The sequence below is a fragment of the Lucilia sericata genome, unplaced genomic scaffold (genome assembly GCF_015586225.1).
Source record: "Lucilia sericata isolate MDLA Ls3-8-SP2 unplaced genomic scaffold, ASM1558622v1 Contig001881F_arrow, whole genome shotgun sequence".
Lineage (NCBI taxonomy): Eukaryota > Metazoa > Arthropoda > Insecta > Diptera > Calliphoridae > Lucilia > Lucilia sericata.
Genome location: NW_023995769.1, coordinates 41,736 through 59,593, shown reverse-complemented (window position 1 = coordinate 59,593; position 17,858 = coordinate 41,736). Strand labels below are relative to the sequence as shown.

Sequence of the window (17,858 nt, the reverse complement as noted above, 5' to 3'; positions counted from 1 at the left end):
CAACAAGGAAAACATAATTTCTGCCAAGTAATCTAATGGAAAACATTAAATTAATTACCCCAAAATATAAGACACAACAGCAGCAGTTGCTGCATTACAAGCAACAGCTGTAACATCAGCATATTTTTCATATTTTGCATAAAACCAATGTTGGTTTCTTGGGAAAAAGACTGCTGTAGCTGCTGCTTTTTGCATAATGATGGATTGTATGTATAGGTAAGGTATTGGTGGACCACAACTACCACCATTTGCTAAAGTTAGTTTCTATTCTAAAACTCACAGGATATATAATTTCACTTTCAGGTTTATGGAAAATAAAGCATAACTTATGCTTTAATAAGGTCCTTGAACTATTTAATAAATTATATTCTCTGAGTGTACGTGTATTCCCAACATTATTCATATTGTCCTGTTTAATATTGTGTAACTTACAACTTATTTCTTGTTTAGAGAGATCCTTTTGTGTGTGTGTTTCAAGCACATGCTGCGTGTCTGCAACATTTTAATCATTGTCGTCATTCTTCATACATTTCGAGTGTTTTGAAGGTAAAACGCATCTAGACAATAGAAAAAGAACACAATGCCTGGCTCGAAAGGATGTTTGACAAACAGGAAGAAAAATGTATTGAAATGAAACAATTTGTTTGCATTTTTTTCTTTCTACTTTTTGTTCTTATCATGTTTAGAGTTCAGTGAAAAAAAAAAAAAAAAAAAAAACAGTAACATGAAGAGGGCTGTAGTAATAGGAAAGGGAGAGCTAAATGAGAAAAAAAGTGAAAAGTTGTTTGGTGAATTGGTTCATGTCGTGAAGAACAATAAAATATTGTGACATGGATTTATGTGCTGAAACACCTTTAAAAAGCAACGTATTGTAAAAAAAAGGGAATGGAGAGCAAAACAATCAAAATGATTGAAAATTTTACAATTTTTTTAAAATCAAACGAAAGACTTGAGAGTGAAATGCTTAATACGAACCGTAGGCTTAGACCTCTCTGCTATGCAGATAAAGTCGTACTAGTTAGAGGGAAAAGCATCCAAAATATTTCTGCAGATGGGTTGAAGAAATCCTGAGTACGGCCTAAGAGGGCTTAATACTAACTTAACTGAAATCTGTCCTTTTATATGAAAAATCAAATTTTCCAAGTATTTTGAAACTAGATTTCAGGACAAGTAGACAAGAAGTAAGTATTTCAAGTTAATTTATCAAAGTTTGTGAACATTTTCCTGGAAAATTACAAAAATAGTACTTTTTAAGGTATTTTTTACGGTATTCTCTTTTTATTAAATATTATAAATTTGTTAATTTTGTTTAACAGAAATTGTTCTTATATTTCCAGGGTCATGTTTTCATCTAACAAATTTATTCTATTTAAAGCAAATTACCTAGGCTTCCTTTCCCTCTGTGTCTTTACAAATACTCCTTATGTTTTTTTTTTTCAAAAAAAAAGTATTAAAATAAAACAATATAAACAGCTTGACGTCTAGGCTATTTACTCGATATTTATATCAAATTGTAATGCGTAATTTTGATGAAAAAAAATTATACATTTTCCTTTTATTTCGCATTTATTTACATGTTACTTTTTGTTGTTGAAGAGGGTGAATATTATTGTTATTGCCATTTGTCATTTGTCTGAGGATAATGATGCTGACGAGTAGCATGATGTTGTGGAACAGGAATGGAAAATCGAAATTTTTAAAATGGAGCAAAATTAGTACTTTTTTATATTTTAAAGTAGTAAACTAATTTTCCCGTACACTATATATTGATTATAGACTAGACTATAGACTAAACCATAGACTAGGACATATACTAGACTATAGATTAGACTATAGACTAGATTATAGACTAGATAATAGACTAGAATAAAGACTAGACTATAGGCTAGGTTATTGAATAGACTATAGGATAGACTACAACGTAGGATATATGTATACTAGACTACAGACGATAGAGTAGACTATGGGCTAGACCATAGCCTAGACTATAGATTAGACTAAAAACTAGACAATAGACTAGACTACAGAATATACTATAGACTAGACTATTGACTAGGCTATAGACTAGACTATAGACTAGACTATAGAATAGACTATAGAATAGACTATAGACTAGACTATAGACCAGATTACAGCCTTGACCACTGACTAGACTATAGAACATACTACAGACTTGACCTGTATACTACAGACTGTACGATAGACTAGACCACAGACTTAACTAGAGACTAGTCTACAGCCTAGACTATAGACTAGACTATAGTCTAGTCTATAGCCTAGCCTATAGTCTAGTCTATTGTCTAGTCTATAGTATAGTCTATAGTATAATCTATAGTCTAGTCTATAGTCTAGTCTATAGTCTAGTCTATAGTCTAGTCTATAGTCTAGTCTATAGTCTAGTCTATAGTCTAGTCTATAGTCTAGTCTATAGTCTAGTCTATAGTCTAGTCTATAGTCTAGTCTATAGTCTAGTCTATAGTCTAGTCTATAGTCTAGTGTACAGTCTAGTCTATAGTCCAGTCTATAGTCTAGTCTATAGTCTAGTCTACAGTATAGTCTATAGTCTAGTCTATAGTCTAGTCTATAGTCTAGTCTATAGTCTAGTCTATAGTCTAGTCTATAGTCTAGTCTATAGTCCAGTCTATAGTCTAGTCTATAGTCTAGTCTATAGTCCAGTCTATAGTCTAGTCTATAGTCTAGTCTGTAGTCTAGTCTATAGTCTAGTCTATAGTCTAGTCTATAGTCTAGTCTGTAGTCTAGTCTATAGTCTAGTCTATAGTCTAGTCTATAGTCTAGTCTATAGTCTAGTCTATAGTCTAGTCTATAGTCTAGTCTATAGTCTAGTCTATAGTCTAGTCTATAGTCTAGTCTATAGTCTAGTCTATAGTCTAGTCTATAGTCTAGTCTATAGTCTAGTCTATAGTCTAGTCTATAGTCTAGTCTATAGTCTAGTCTATAGTCTAGTCTAGTCTAGTTAGTCTAGTCTAGTCTATAGTCTAGTCTATAGTCTAGTCTATAGTCTAGTATATAGTCTAGTCTATAGTCTAGTCTATAGTCTAGTCTATAGTCTAGTCTATAGTCTAGTCTATAGTCTAGTCTATAGTCTAGTCTATAGTCTAGTCTATAGTCTAGTCTATAGTCTAGTCTATAGTCTAGTCTATAGTCTAGTCTATAGTCTAGTCTATAGTCTAGTCTATAGTCTAGTCTATAGTCTAGTCTATAGTCTAGTCTATAGTCTAGTCTATAGTCTAGTCTATAGTTAGTCTATAGTCTAGTCTATAGTCTAGTCTATAGTCCTAGTCTATAGTCTAGTCTATTAGTCTATAGTCTAGTCTAGTCTAGTCTATAGTCTAGTCTATAGTCTAGTCAATAGTCTACTCTATAGTCTAGTCTATAGTCTAGTCTATAGTCTAGTCTACAGTCTAGTCTATAGTCTAGTCTATAGTCTAGTCTGTTAGTCTAGTCCTATAGTGTAGTCTATAGTCTAGTCTATAGTCTAGTCTATAGTCTAGTCTATAGTCTAGTCCTAGTCTAGTCTATAGTCTAGTCTATAGTCTAGTCAATAGTCCAGTCTATAGTCTAGTCTATAGTCTAGTCTATAGTCTAGTCTATAATCTAGTCTATAGTCTAGTCTATAGTCTAGTCTATATTCTAGTCCATAGTCTAGTCTATAGCCTAGTCTATAGTCTAGTCTATAGTCTAGTCTATAGTTTAGTCTATAGTCTAGTCTATAGTTTAGTCTATAGTCTGAACTATAGTCTAGTCTATAGTTTAGTCTATAGTCTGAACTATAGTCTAGTCTATAGTCTAGTCTATAGTCTAGTCTATAGTCTAGTCTATAGTCTAGTCTATAGTCTAGTCTATAGTCTAGTCTATAGTCTAGTCTATAGTCTAGTCTATAGTCTAGTCTATAGTCTAGTCTATAGTCTAGTCTATAGTTTAGTCTATAGTCTAGTCTATAGTCTAGTCTATAGTCTAGTCTATAATCTAGTCTATAGTCTAGTCTATAGTCTAGTCTATAGTCTAGCCTATAGTCTAGTCTATAGTCTAGTCTATAGTCTAGTCTATAGTCTAGTCTATAGTCTAGTCTATAGTCTAGTATATAGTCTAGTTTATAGTCTAGTCTATAGTCTAGTATATAGTCTAGTCTATAGTCTAGTCTATAGTCTAGTCTATAGTCTAGTCTATAGTCTAGTCTATAGTCTAGTCTATAGTCTAGTCTATAGTCTAGTCTATAGTCTAGTCTATAGTCTAGTCTATAGTCTAGTCTATAGTCTAGTCTATAGTCTAGTCTATAGGTCTAGTCTATAGTCTAGTCTATAGTCTAGTCTATAGTCTAGTCTATAGTCTAGTCTATAGTCTAGTCTATAGTCTAGTCTATAGTCTAGTCTATAGTCTAGTCTATAGTCTAGTCTATAGTCTAGTCTATAGTCTAGTCTATAGTCTAGTCTATAGTCTAGTCTATAGTCTAGTCTATAGTCTAGTCTAGTCTATAGTCTAGTCTATAGTCTAGTCTATAGTCTAGTCTAGTCTATAGTCTAGTCTATAGTCTAGTCTATAGTCTAGTCTATAGTGTAGTCTATAGTCTTGTCTATAGCCTAGTCTATAGTCTAGTCTTTAGTCTAGTCTATAGTCTAGTCTATAGTCTAGTCTATAGTCTAGCATATAGTCTAGTCTAGCCTATAGTGTATATACTAATCTAAAGTATAGTCTATAGTCGAATCTATAGTCTAGTCTATAGTCTAGTCTATAGTCTAGTTTATAGTCTAGTATATAGTCTAGTATATAGTCTAGTATATAGTCTAGTATATAGTCTAGTCTATAGCCTAGTATTTAGTCTAGTCTTTAATCTATTCTATAGTCTAGTATATAGTATAGGCTATAGTCTAGTCAAGTTGTAAAGTACTGAATTTTCCAAGCCTGTTGTGTATGAGGACAATAACAATATTGGTACAATGTTGATTATACAAGTACTTGTGTAAAGGAAAATGATACACTTTTTCTATCAGTAGAATATTTATTTATTGTCTCGTAAGTACTCTGCTCTTCAACACTTGGCGGTAGGCAGGCTGTTAGTCAGACAGACAGACAAATGAAAACAATACAACATGGGGTTGCTGCTGTTGCAATTGTTTTATTTTTATGGGTTTTCATTAAATTTTTAATCATTATTATCAAGACTCTCTTGTCTGCTATAACAATATAAAAAAATGTACTGACGCGACAGGACATCAAGCAGTAGCTAAAGCATCAGCCGTATACAGACAGTTAGACGAATGTTAAGAGGACAACAGGAAATTATTGCAATTTACTGAATGTCTACTGTTGCCCTTTCTCTTGTTGTTGGAATATTTATAGCAATGATATTGTTTTTGTTTTGAGGAATGAGTCCCTTTTATTTTAAAACATTAATTGCTAAAAGTTTTATAGCAGTTGCACGTTTTTTGCTAGACTCTTGACAATTTTGCAGTATTTTTTTTATATAAATCTTATTTTTGCATTATAATTTATGTGTGCAAAGTATAAAGTTGGCAGTTTTCTACCCTTTCTGTTAAATCATTATTTTTTTGCATATTTTATTTAAATTATTTTATAATTAAAGGGGTTGACTGTTAACATTTACTTTGAAAATTATTTCTGAAATTGAAAAACCAAAAAAGGGTGAATATAATTTTTTGCTGACAAAGTTTGTTTTAAATTCCCCCAAAATAAAAAGTTAAAAGACAAGAATAGCTTAAATGCTATTAACATAAAATTTTAATAAAGTTTTATTTTTTTGTAAAAAAACATTTATAAATATTTAACATTTATCATTATTACATATTTATGTAACTCACGACATTTAATATTCTAGCTCAAACACCTAAAGTTACCATTTCTGTTACATTTTAAAATTCATTTTGAATATGTTTTTCTTTGCCTGAATCCTATCAATTGCTGTTTTTTTTTATTTTCTGTCACAACGATAATCATATTTCATTGATTATTGAACCAGGAAGCATTAGAATAAAAACGTCAAGCCAAAACCATTTAGGGAATGGCGTATAGAAACAGAAATCAAAAAGAAAGAAGAATTTTTTTCGAAATATAGACTGTTTAGGTATTAACATGTATCTCACGTACTCTAGCTAGCTACTGCTATAGCTTCTGATATGGAGAATATGTGAATACAATGTCATACAATACCTCACACGAGTGATGTTAACAAGAATTTTCAATCTTGTCTTACTCTGTTGTAAAGGGAATACGAATGAATATATAAAGAGTAGATAAGTTTAGTTGGGGAGTTAAGTGGGACTTTAAAGTACAAAACACAGACGTTCCACAAGAAATTTTTTAACAAATTTAAAGCAAAATAATCGATTTTAGTTGAAATTTCAAAATTTTTTTGGTTTTGAGAAAATTTTAAAATAGTAGCAGATTTACTACTTTTTTAGAAAACAATTTTAAAGCTTAATTTTGTCTCAAAAATACTAGTTTATGACTTATTTATACATATTTATAGTATTGGCACATTTTTAAAAATAGTAGTAGATTTACTACTTTTTTAAACAACGATTTTATAGCTTAATTTTTAATCAGAAATACTAGTTATTGATTTATTTATACATATATTTTTATAGGCTCATTTGGCCCATTTTGAATTATAGTAGTAGATTTACTACTTTTTTAAACAACAATTTTTAAGCTTAATTTTGACTCAAAAATACTTGTTTATGATTTATTTATACATTTTTATAGTATTGGCTCATTTTTAAAAATAGTAGTAGATTTACTACTTTTTAAAATAACAATTTTAAAGCTTAATTTTGACTCAGAAATACTTGTTTATGACTTATTTATACATTTTTACAATATTTAATCATTTTTTAAAAATAGTAGTAGATTTACTACTATTTTAAAACAACGTTTTTAAAGCTTAATTTGTAATCCGAAATAATTGTTAATGACTTATTTATACATTTTTATAGTATTGGTAGTACATTTACTACTTTTTTAAACAACAATTTCAAAGCTTAATTTTAAATCAGAAATGCTTGTTTATGATTTATTTATACATTTTAATAGTATTGGCTTATTTTTAAAAAAGTAGTAGACTTACTACTTTTTTAAAAATCAATTGTATAGCTTAATTTTGACTCAAAAATACTAGTTTATGACTTATTTATACATTTTTATAGTATTGGCACATTTTTTAAAATAGTAGTAGATTTACTACTTTCTTAAACAATAATTTTATAGCTTAATTTTTAATCAGTAATACTTGTTTATGACTTATTTATATATTTTTACAATATTTCCTCATTTTTTAAAAATAGTAGTAGATTTACTACTTTTTTAAAACCACGTTTTTAATTTTTAATGCGAAATAATTGTTAATGACTTATTTACACATTTTTATAGTATTGGCACATTTTTAAAAATAGTAGTAGATTTACTACTTTTTTAAACAACAATTTTAAAGCTTAATTTTTAATTAGAAATACTTCTTTATGATTTATTTATACATTTTTATAGCATTGGCTCATTTTTAAAAATAGTAGTAGATTTACTACTTTTTTAAAAATCAATTGTAAAGCTTAATTTTGACCTAAAAAATACTAGTTTATGAGCATTTGCCCATTTTTAAAAATAGTAGTAGATTTACTAATTTTTAAAATAACAATTTTAAAGCTTAATTTTTAAACAGAAATACTTGTTTATGACTTATTTATACATTTTTAAGGACTTGCTTGATTCTTAAAAATAGTAGTATATATGTATACTACTTTTTAAAAAAAAAAATCATTTTGAGCTTAAATTTTAACTAAAAATCGTTTTCTTGGGCATATTTTATCGTTATTTTTAGATTTTTGTAGAATTTGCTAATTTAAAAAAAAAATTCATTTTGAGCTTAAATTTTAACTAAAAATCGTTTTCTTGAGCATATTTTATCGTTATTTTTAGATTTTTGTAGAATTTGCTAATTTTTAAAAATAGTACTAAATTTACTACTTTTTTTAATTATTTAATTTTTACCTTATTTGCTAAACAAACATATTTTTGTTAAAATTATGAGTTTTACTTCTAATTTTTTGACAATTTTGGCACCTTTTGTAAATTTTTTAAACTTTTATAAAAAAGTAATAGATTTATTACTTTTTTTAAAAACTGTGAAAATAAGTATTTTTATAAATTAACACAAAATATTAGGCTAGACTATTCCATTTTGTTCCATTTTACGCTTAAATTTTCCAAGTTTAATGAAAAACTAAAAAGTACTTTTTCTACTACTGTTTTTAAGTCCAAAAAAATCATTATTTTATAAATTTTTGTGCAAAATATGAACTTTACTCTAATCCGTTGCCATTTTTAGCACTTTTTAAAATTTTATATAAAAAGTAGTAGATTTAGTACCTTTTTTTTAAATGGTAAAAATAAATATTTTGGTAAATTTAAACGAGATTGAAAACAGTTTGTCTTTCTTTATGAAAAGTACTTTTTCTACTACTGTTTTGAAAAAGTCAAAAATTTACTTATTGTTTATTTTTCTGAGTAAATTATAAGCTTTACTTTTATCCGTGTCTATTTTTAGTACTTTTTGTTCATTTTTTAAACTATTATATAAAAAGTAGTAGATTTAGTACCTTTTTTAAAAATTTGGAAAATATAAATTTTTGTAAATTTAAATGAGATTTAAGCAGATTGTACCTTTTTGCTGCTATTTTTTCAAAAAAATTCTGAAAAATAAAAAGTACTTTTTCTACTACTTTTTTAAAAAAGTCAAAAACTTAAAAAATTAACTGTAAAACATGTTCCTTACTTATGCATAACATGATTTTAGCAAATTTTAGTGTAAAATTAAAAAAGTAGTATTTTTACTACTATTTTCAAAACTGTTATTTTTGGCAATTTAATGATTATAATTTATTTTGAATAACTTAGATTTCATATAAAAATTTAAAACTTTTTTCTAATAATTACTAATTTATAAAAAAATAAAAAGTACTTTTTCTACTACCTTTTTAAAAAAAGACTAAAATTAAAAAAATAATAAAACTAACTATAAAACATGTTTATAATTCAAGATTAATAACATTTTAGCAATTTTTTGTGCAAAATTAAAGAGTAGTATTTTTACTACTATTTTAAAAATTGTTATTTTTAGCAATTTGATTATTAGAATTTATTTTACAACATATTTTCTTAGATTACTCATAAAAATCTTATACTTTTTCTACTAATTACTAATTTATAAAAAAAATAAAAAAGTACTTTTTCTACTACCTTTTTTAAAAAAGTCTAAAACTTGAAAAATTAGCTATAAAACATGTTTATAACTTAAGCTTAATTCAATATTAGAAATTTTTAGTGTAAAATAAAAAAGTAGTATTATTACTACTATTTTCAAAATTGCAATTTTTTAACTTTTTATGTATAGAAATAGTTTTAAAACACTTTTTCTTAGATTACTCATAAAAATTTAATACTTTTTCCTTACTAATTAATCATTTAATACTCTTATTAATGCCAACAGTTTTACGCCTTTGAGGTAATTGACACTTTTCTATTTGTGAAGTTTTTATGGATAATTTAATATTCTTTGTTTAAGAAGATTTTTACCATAAATATGTAGGTATGCAAAACTATAACTTCTTTCCCATATGGGGTTTAATGAACTTTGTACACAGATTCTTGTTATATATACTTTTCATATTGTAGTTATTGAATCTACAATAATAATATTCAAAACTAAACCACACAATCAATATGAAACCAAACACAAGAATAACAAAGAAACAACAACAAACACATAATAAACAATTGTTATTCAAAACTCGTTAAGAAAAAAAGAAGAATTAATGAACAAAACCCACTACGTAACAGAAAAGAACAAAAAATTCTAAGAGAAAAACTTTCTAAAACATTTAGTATTAAAAAAAAATGAACAAAAAAATCCCAAAAAGAAGCTATCATTCATTCAGTATTTGACTTTATTTAACCAAACCATGAATAAAAAGTTCTAACACTTGAGTGGGGTTTTATGCCCAAAAAAAGCCGGTCAATTTTTGTAGAAATAAAAAAAAAACTTGACCCACATTTGTTAGTAGAGACAAAAATCCATTAAAATTGAATAAAACCCAAAAATTGTGTACACAACAATTGATAAAGAAAAGATTGTAATCAGACACATGAAACATACATTAAAAATACATAAAAGTTCATTATAATGTAGAGACATTATTATTTTTCAACTAACTACTAAACAATTCTGCAGAGAGTAGCAGCAAGACTGGCAGTTAACTAAATAATTATGGCAAAAAGTTAAAAAAGTCAAACGAACATCAAAATGTAGTAGAATAAGTAGTAATGATTGTTTTTAAGACAATTTTCTAACAATATTACTCATTAGCACTGATTTTTGAAAATTTAAGTATCCTTTTTAAGGATAAAAGTGATCAAAATAAATTTTTTTCTAATTTTTTTAAAAATAGTAGTAGAAATACTACTATTTTAAAATGACAAAAAATGAAAAAAAGTGTTAAAAAACTTTAAAATGTCATTCAATTGTCATTTTTAAGCATAAAAATAACATTTTTTCGAATTTTTTAAAAATAGTAGTAGAAATACTACTTCTTTAAACAGTCCCGAAATACACTAAAATTGAATAAAAATATATGTGAGTGCAAAAAGACTACCAACAAGGTAAAACATTTTTGTAAAACTGATTTTTAAAAATAGTAGTAGAAATACTACTATTTCAAAAAGACCAGAAATGCTTTAAAAATAGCAGCTGATAGTGTCTATAGTCTTAATAAAGCAAAGTTAACTAAAAATTTCAAATTTTACAATGTTTTTAAAAATAGCAGTAGAAATACTACTATTTCAAAGAGATCAGAAATGCTCGAAAAATAACAGCTAAAAGAGTCTTTAGTCTTAATGAAATAAAATAAACGAACAATTTTCCATTTTAAAATGTTTTAAGAATAGTAGTAGAAATACTACTATTTTAAGATGGCCAGAAATATGCTAAAATTAATAGGTAGACTATTTTAGCTGCTATTTCTACTTAATTAATAACAGCAGAAAAGAATAACAAAAACTGAAAATTTTCAAATAGTAGTAAAAATACTACTTGTTTTTTAAATAGTTGTGAAAAGGTTCTAAATCATATGAAAAACTTAAAAAATTATATTTTAGTTTATGGTTTAAAGCTGAAAGAGTATAAAATAATATTTTTAACAATTTTTAAAAATAGTAGTAGAAATACTACTATTTTTCATAGTGCACTATTTATAACATCTGGAAGTGTCTATAGCAACAATAATGAAAAATAAAGCAAAATAAATAAACTAAAAAATCGTAGTAGATATACTTTTTTAAAATAGTAGCAAAATGTCTTTAAATAAGAAAGAAAATATTAAAATTTTATTTAAATTTATTTCTTAAGATGAAAGACCATAAAATAACATTTTAAAAGTTTTGAAAAATAGTAGTAGAAATACTACTATTTGAAATACTACAGAAATGCACTTAAAATTACAGCAAAGATAGTTCTTAGCACCAATAAGGTAAAATAATGCAAAATAACAATATTTTCAAATAGTAGTAGAAATACTACTTTTTAAAAAAATCGCAAAATGGCTCCAATTAAATAGAAATATGTTTAAGGCTAAATATACTAATACAAATAAATAAATTTTTGTTTAAAATTGCCTTTTAAAAATAGTAGTAAAAATACTACTATTTACAAATTAAAGAAAAAATGCTAAAATGTCATTAAAATTTCTTGCTGCTGGTTGAAAATGATAAAAAATTAAATTTTAATCATTTTTTAAAAATAGTAGTAGAAATACTACTATTTCAAAAAGTCCTGAAATACACTAAAAATAACTGCTATGATAGTCTGGAGCAACAATGAAGTCAAATAAACCAAATATTTAAAAATGTATAATAGTAGTAGAAATACTACTTTTTTATAAATGTAACACAATGGCTATAAATCCAACAGAAATGCCCTTAACAGCCAAAACCCCACCTAAAAACATAATTTGTTTGCTAAAAATATAAATCTACTACCTTTATAACACCTAAAACAGTAGTTTATTGCTAAAAGTTTTATAGATAGGAAGTTTTGCTTGGAATTCCAAATTAAGCCACTTCTTAAACAATTCTATCTTTTTCGCCAAATTTCTCTAAGCTTCAGGCATTCTAACACCTTTATATATAAGCTTAAGTTTTAAGGCGTAATTAATCAATAGTTCAGGTTTTAAATTACAATCAAGCTTAAATAACTTACTTGACCCAAATAGTAGTAAACAGGTAAGAAACAACCAAAAGAAATACTTCAAGAATTTTATCTCATGTAAATTTGTTTTTGTTGTTGTTTAGCAGAAAAAAACTCTAACGTCAATAATTCAAAAATGCTATGCTTGTCTATGGGTAAGTTTCTAATGTATTCATTTGGCAAAATACTTGTACGTGATTGTCTCACTAAATATTTAAATATATAAATATTTAAACAATACGCTGTTGGTTAAAGATTTCAGAAATATTTACCTGTACGTTTTTTACACAAACAACATTCTTGTAAAAAGAATTTTTGAAAAGATTTTTTACTGTTTGTATATGCGATTGGTTTAAATGTCAATTATTTCAAAGCTTGAAGTTTGAGTGTGTGAGGAAATATTTCAGGTTCTAGCTTAAAGAAATGTTAAAAGAATGGAAAAGTAGGGAATTGGCGATAGTGGGTGAAATGGTACATTTTTAGACACATTTTTAATTAGTTCATTCAAAATTGTTAGTAAAATTTCCAAAAAATCAACTTTTTAAAAAAGGCAGTAAAAATACTACTTTTTTTTTAAGTTTCTTAAATAAATCAAAAGGAACAGAAATACTAGCTCAGTTCTAGTTCAGTTCTAGTTCAGTTCTAGTTCAGTTCTAGTTCAGTTCTAGTTCAGTTCTAGTTCAGTTCTAGTTCAGTTCTAGTTCAGTTCTAGTTCAGTTCTAGTTCAGTTCTAGTTCAGTTCTAGTTCAGTTCTAGTTCAGTTCTAGTCCAGTTCTAGTCCAGTTCTAGTCCAGTTCTAGTTCAGTTCTAGTTCAGTTCTAGTTCAGTTCTAGTTCAGTTCTAGTTCAGTTCTAGTTCAGTTCTAGTTCAGTTCTAGTTCAGTTCTAGTTCAGTTCTAGTTCAGTTCTAGTTCAGTTCTAGTTCAGTTCTAGTTCAGTTCTAGTTTCAGTTCTAGTTCAGTTCTAGTTCAGTTCTAGTTCAGTTCTAGTTCAGTTCTAGTTCAGTTCTAGTTCAGTTCTAGTTCAGTTCTAGTTCAGTTCTAGTTCAGTTCTAGTTCAGTTCTAGTTCAGTTCTAGTTCAGTTCTAGTTCAGTTCTAGTTCAGTTCTAGTTCAGTTCTAGTTCAGTTCTAGTTCAGTTCTAGTTCAGTTTTAGTTCAGTTCTAGTTCAGTTCTAGTTCAGTTCTAGTTCAGTTCTAGTTCAGTTCTAGTTCAGTTCTAGTTCAGTTCTAGTTCTGTTCTAGTTCAGTTCTAGTTCAGTTCTAGTTCTGTTCTAGTTCAGTTCTAGTTCAGTTCTAGTTCAGTTCTAGTTCAGTTCTAGTTCAGTTCTAGTTCAGTTCTAGTTCAGTTCTAGTTCAGTTCTAGTTCAGTTGTAGTTCAGTTCTAGTTCAGTTCTAGTTCAGTTCTAGTTCAGTTCTAGTTCAGTTCTAGTTCAGTTCTAGTTCAGTTCTAGTTCAGTTCTAGTTCAGTTCTAGTTCAGTTCTAGTTCAGTTCTAGTTCAGTTCTAGTTCAGTTCCAGTTCAGTTCTAGTTCAGTTCTAGTTCAGTTCTAGTTCAGTTCCAGTTCAGTTCTAGTTCAGTTCTAGTTCAGTTCTAGTTCAGTTCTAGTTCTAGTTCAGTTCTAGTTCTGTTCTAGTTCAGTTCTAGTTCAGTTTTTTTATGCAGTATTAAAGCAAAGTTCATTATGAGTTAGTTTCATACTATTTATGAACTTTTCTTATTCTGAATGAAAATGGTTTATTACAAAATGCGTTGAAGTTAGGTATTATTTGATTTATCTGTGTAAGAGTATACTTCGCTTAGAATACGTATAATAAGAAAAATTATACAAATTATGAAGTTTGCTTAGCTAAACTGTTTAGAATATATCGAAATTAGCGAAAACCTTGAAGAATGCTTACCTTGATTCGTTAATGAAGAACTTCCTTTATGTTATTAATCCTGCAATTAAAAATAAGAAAGAAAATTATAAGCAAAATAAATCTTAAAAAATTTGTTTGTTTTTATAATTATTTTTAATTTAAATTAAAATTTTTGTTTTATTAACAGATGTCACTAAAATTAAAAATTTTAATTTTTTTCAAAATTAAAATTGTTAATTTTTTTGAAAGTTTTGCTTAAGCTTAAGCTCAATTATTGGGGGTCATTAGTATATTTAATATGATTAGTAGTACAGCTGCTGTATTATTAATAATTTATATGTTTATGTTTAATTAAACGAAACATTGACATTTTCCCTGAAATGTTTCGATTAGAGGAAGGGCGCATGTGCAAGTGATTTGTGATTTGGCAAAATTCATATAAATCAAAAACTTGTTTTTGTTTCAAATTGAAATATTTTTAAAATGTTTACAAACTATAAATCAATATTAGGAAATAATCTCAATAAAATTAAGATAATTTGAAAGACCTTTTAGAGGCTGATGGTTTAATATTTGTTGAAAAATTTTTAGGCCTTAAACGTTTTTTTTTTTTTTTTTTTTTTTTGAAAAATTTTAATTATTAGTTTTATATGTATAGTTTAGGGTTTTTTTAAAAAATGACATCATTATGTATTCTTTCTTAGATGACAGCTCATTAATGTTTTAAAATTAATTTTCATTTACAAAAACCCAACAACAAAAACTATTTTAATTTGTTTAAAAAAAAATAACTTGAAAAAAACTTTAACAATTAATTTAAACAACCTTTGCTTGATAAAGATTTAAAAATATAAAGTTTTTTTTACCAGATAACTTTAATTGCTTTAGCTACTTGCTAATAAATTATTTAAAAAATACATTTTAAATGTATTTTAAATTTATTTCAACTAAATAACTAAATAATAATTTACAAAATCCAATAATTATAAATTGACATGTTAAAAATAAAACAAAAAACCATGACCAACGATTAAATAGTTTGCAGTGAGTAACTGGTAAAAGTGATTAAGTCTCTTTAGAGTTTATAAAGTGCTAGCATAGCTAATCTTTTTTAAATTTTAAATATAAAAAACTTTTAACTTTTTAAACAATAGATTTAAAGTTTAAACAAAAAATAATAATTTAATTTTAAACATTTTTCAAGTATAAATATAATAGAATTATTTTATAATGATTGATGTGAAAAAAAGAATTAATTAAATAATTATATGTTTTTTTTTTGCTGGTTAAACAAAATATTTCTTTAAAATTCTTAATATTTTTATACCCTCCACCACCATCAGTGGTGATAGAGGGTATATATAAGTTTGTCGTTCCGTGTGTAACACCAAGAAATATTCATCTAAGACCCAACAAAGTATATATATTCTGGGTCCTTATGAAATTCTGAGTCGATTTAGCTATGTCCGTCTGTCCGTCTGTCCGTCTGTCCGTCTGTCTGTCTGTCTGTCTGTCTGTCTGTGTAAAACACGCTCACGTTAAAACTAAGTAAAGGAAATCAACCAAATTCACCCAAAATATTTATTATTATCCTAAGCAGTTTGGTATTGAAAATCAGCAAAATCGGTTCACAACGTAAAAAGTTATGAGTAAAAATTTCAGACTACCTCGAAAAAAATTACGTTTTTTTCCTAATTCTTTTGAAGTTTTCTCAGAAACTACCAAAGATTTTGCGATGAATTTTGTCACACTTTATTTTTTTAGGGCAGTGATCAATTATGTTCAAAATCTTTACAATCGATCCAATATTTCCCATAGCCCCCATACAAAGGTATATATTCCCGGAAATTAGTTTATCGTTAATAACTCAATCAAATATATCGGTATCAACACCAAATTTTGTACATACAAATATAATATGAACAGAAATCATACTACCAACGTAGATCTCAGTCGGTCCACAATTGGTCATAGCTCCCATATAAGGTCCACTTCCGAAAATCACCTAAACGCACATATTTCATTGATGAATAAAGCTATTGTGATAAAATTCGAGCTGGATATGTTTTGTGTACATACAAATCATTCTACCAATTTTTTTTGCGGATCGGTCCATTATTGGTCATAGCTCCCATATAAGGCCCACTTCCGAAAATCATTTAAAAGCTCATATTTCATTGTCAAATAAAGCTATTTTGATAAAATTCGACACAAATATGTTTAGTCTAAATATAAATCACTCTACGAAACTTTTTCCGGATAGGCCCATAATTGGTCATAGTTCCCATATAAGGTCGACTTCCGAAAATCACTTAAACGCATATATTTCATTGAATTATAAAGCTATCGGGGTAAAATTCGACACAAATCTGTTTTGTATACACACAAATCTTTCTACAAAATTTTTTACGTATCGGTCCATTATTGGTCATAGATCCCATATAAGGCCCACTTCCGAAAATCACTTAAAAGCTCATATTTCAATGTCAAGTAAAGCTATCTTGATAAAATTCGACATAAATATGTTTTGCCTAAACATGAATCACTCTACGAAATTTTTTCTGGATAGGCCCATAATTGGTCATAGCTCCCATTAAGGTCCACTTTCGAAAATCACTTAAACGCATAAATTTCATTGAATTCTAAAGCTATCGGGTAAAAATTCGACTTGAATATGTTTTGTGTACGTACAAATCATTTTACAAAATTTTTTACGGATCGGTCCATTATTGGTCATAACTCCCATATAAGGACCACTTACAAAAATCACTTAAAAGCACATATTTCATTATCAAATAAGGCCCACTTCCGAAAAACACTTACACGCATATATTTCATTGAATTCTTAAGCTATAGGAATAAAATTTGACTTGAATAAGTTTTGTGTACATAAAATCATTTTACCACTTTTTTCTCGGATCGGTCCATTATTGGTCATAGCTCCCATATAAGGTCCACTTCTGAGAATCACTTAAACGCACATATTTCATTGTCAAATAAAGTTATCTTGAGAAAATTCGACACTTATATGTTTTGTCTTTACATAAATCACTCTACGAAATTTTTTCCGGATAGGCCCTTAATTGCTCATAGCTCCTATACAAAGTCCACTTCCTAAAATCACCTAAACGCACCTATTGGAGTAAAATTATACTTGATCTTTTTCTGCATTATACGAAATTGTTTCCTGTTCGGTGCATAATTGGTCACAACTCCCATATAAGGACCATTTCTGAAAATTACTTGAACGCACATTTTATACATAGGTATACAATTTTTCCCATATAAGGGCCATTACTGAAAATTACTTAAACGCACATTTTATACACATGTAGGTATAAAATTTGACATAAATGTGTATTTTGTATATATGTATATAAATCATACGGAATTTTTTCCGGACCGGTCCAGAAGTTGTCTTAGCTCCCATATAAGGTTAACTGTTGAAAATCACTTAATACCACTTAATTCGTTATTAAATTATTATATCCGGATAAAATTCGACATAAGTAAGTTCTGTGTATAGATAAGTCATTCTAAATTTTTCTGGACCTAATCAACATTAGTTCGACAAAAATGTTGGTGACTTATCTAAAAATTAGATAGTTAAATGGGTTTCAATAAAAAGTAGCTTGCTGGTGGAGGGTATTTAAGATTCGGCATAGCCGAATATAGTACTCTAACTTGTTTTTGCTTAAAGTTCATTAGTCCATTAGTCCATTCTTAACAGAC

General features: G+C 27.3%; 1 long non-coding RNA gene across 1 annotated transcript in view; it reads right to left on the bottom strand.

Moving 5' to 3' along the window:
- The window catches only part of LOC119612943, a 60,765-nt gene that overhangs the window by 9,692 nt on the left and 33,215 nt on the right, over window positions 1-17,858 (bottom strand). Inside the window, exon 2 of the long non-coding RNA XR_005232192.1 lies at window positions 14,166-14,205. This is a non-coding gene — a long non-coding RNA (uncharacterized LOC119612943). The remainder of the gene's footprint in view (window positions 1-14,165; window positions 14,206-17,858) is intronic.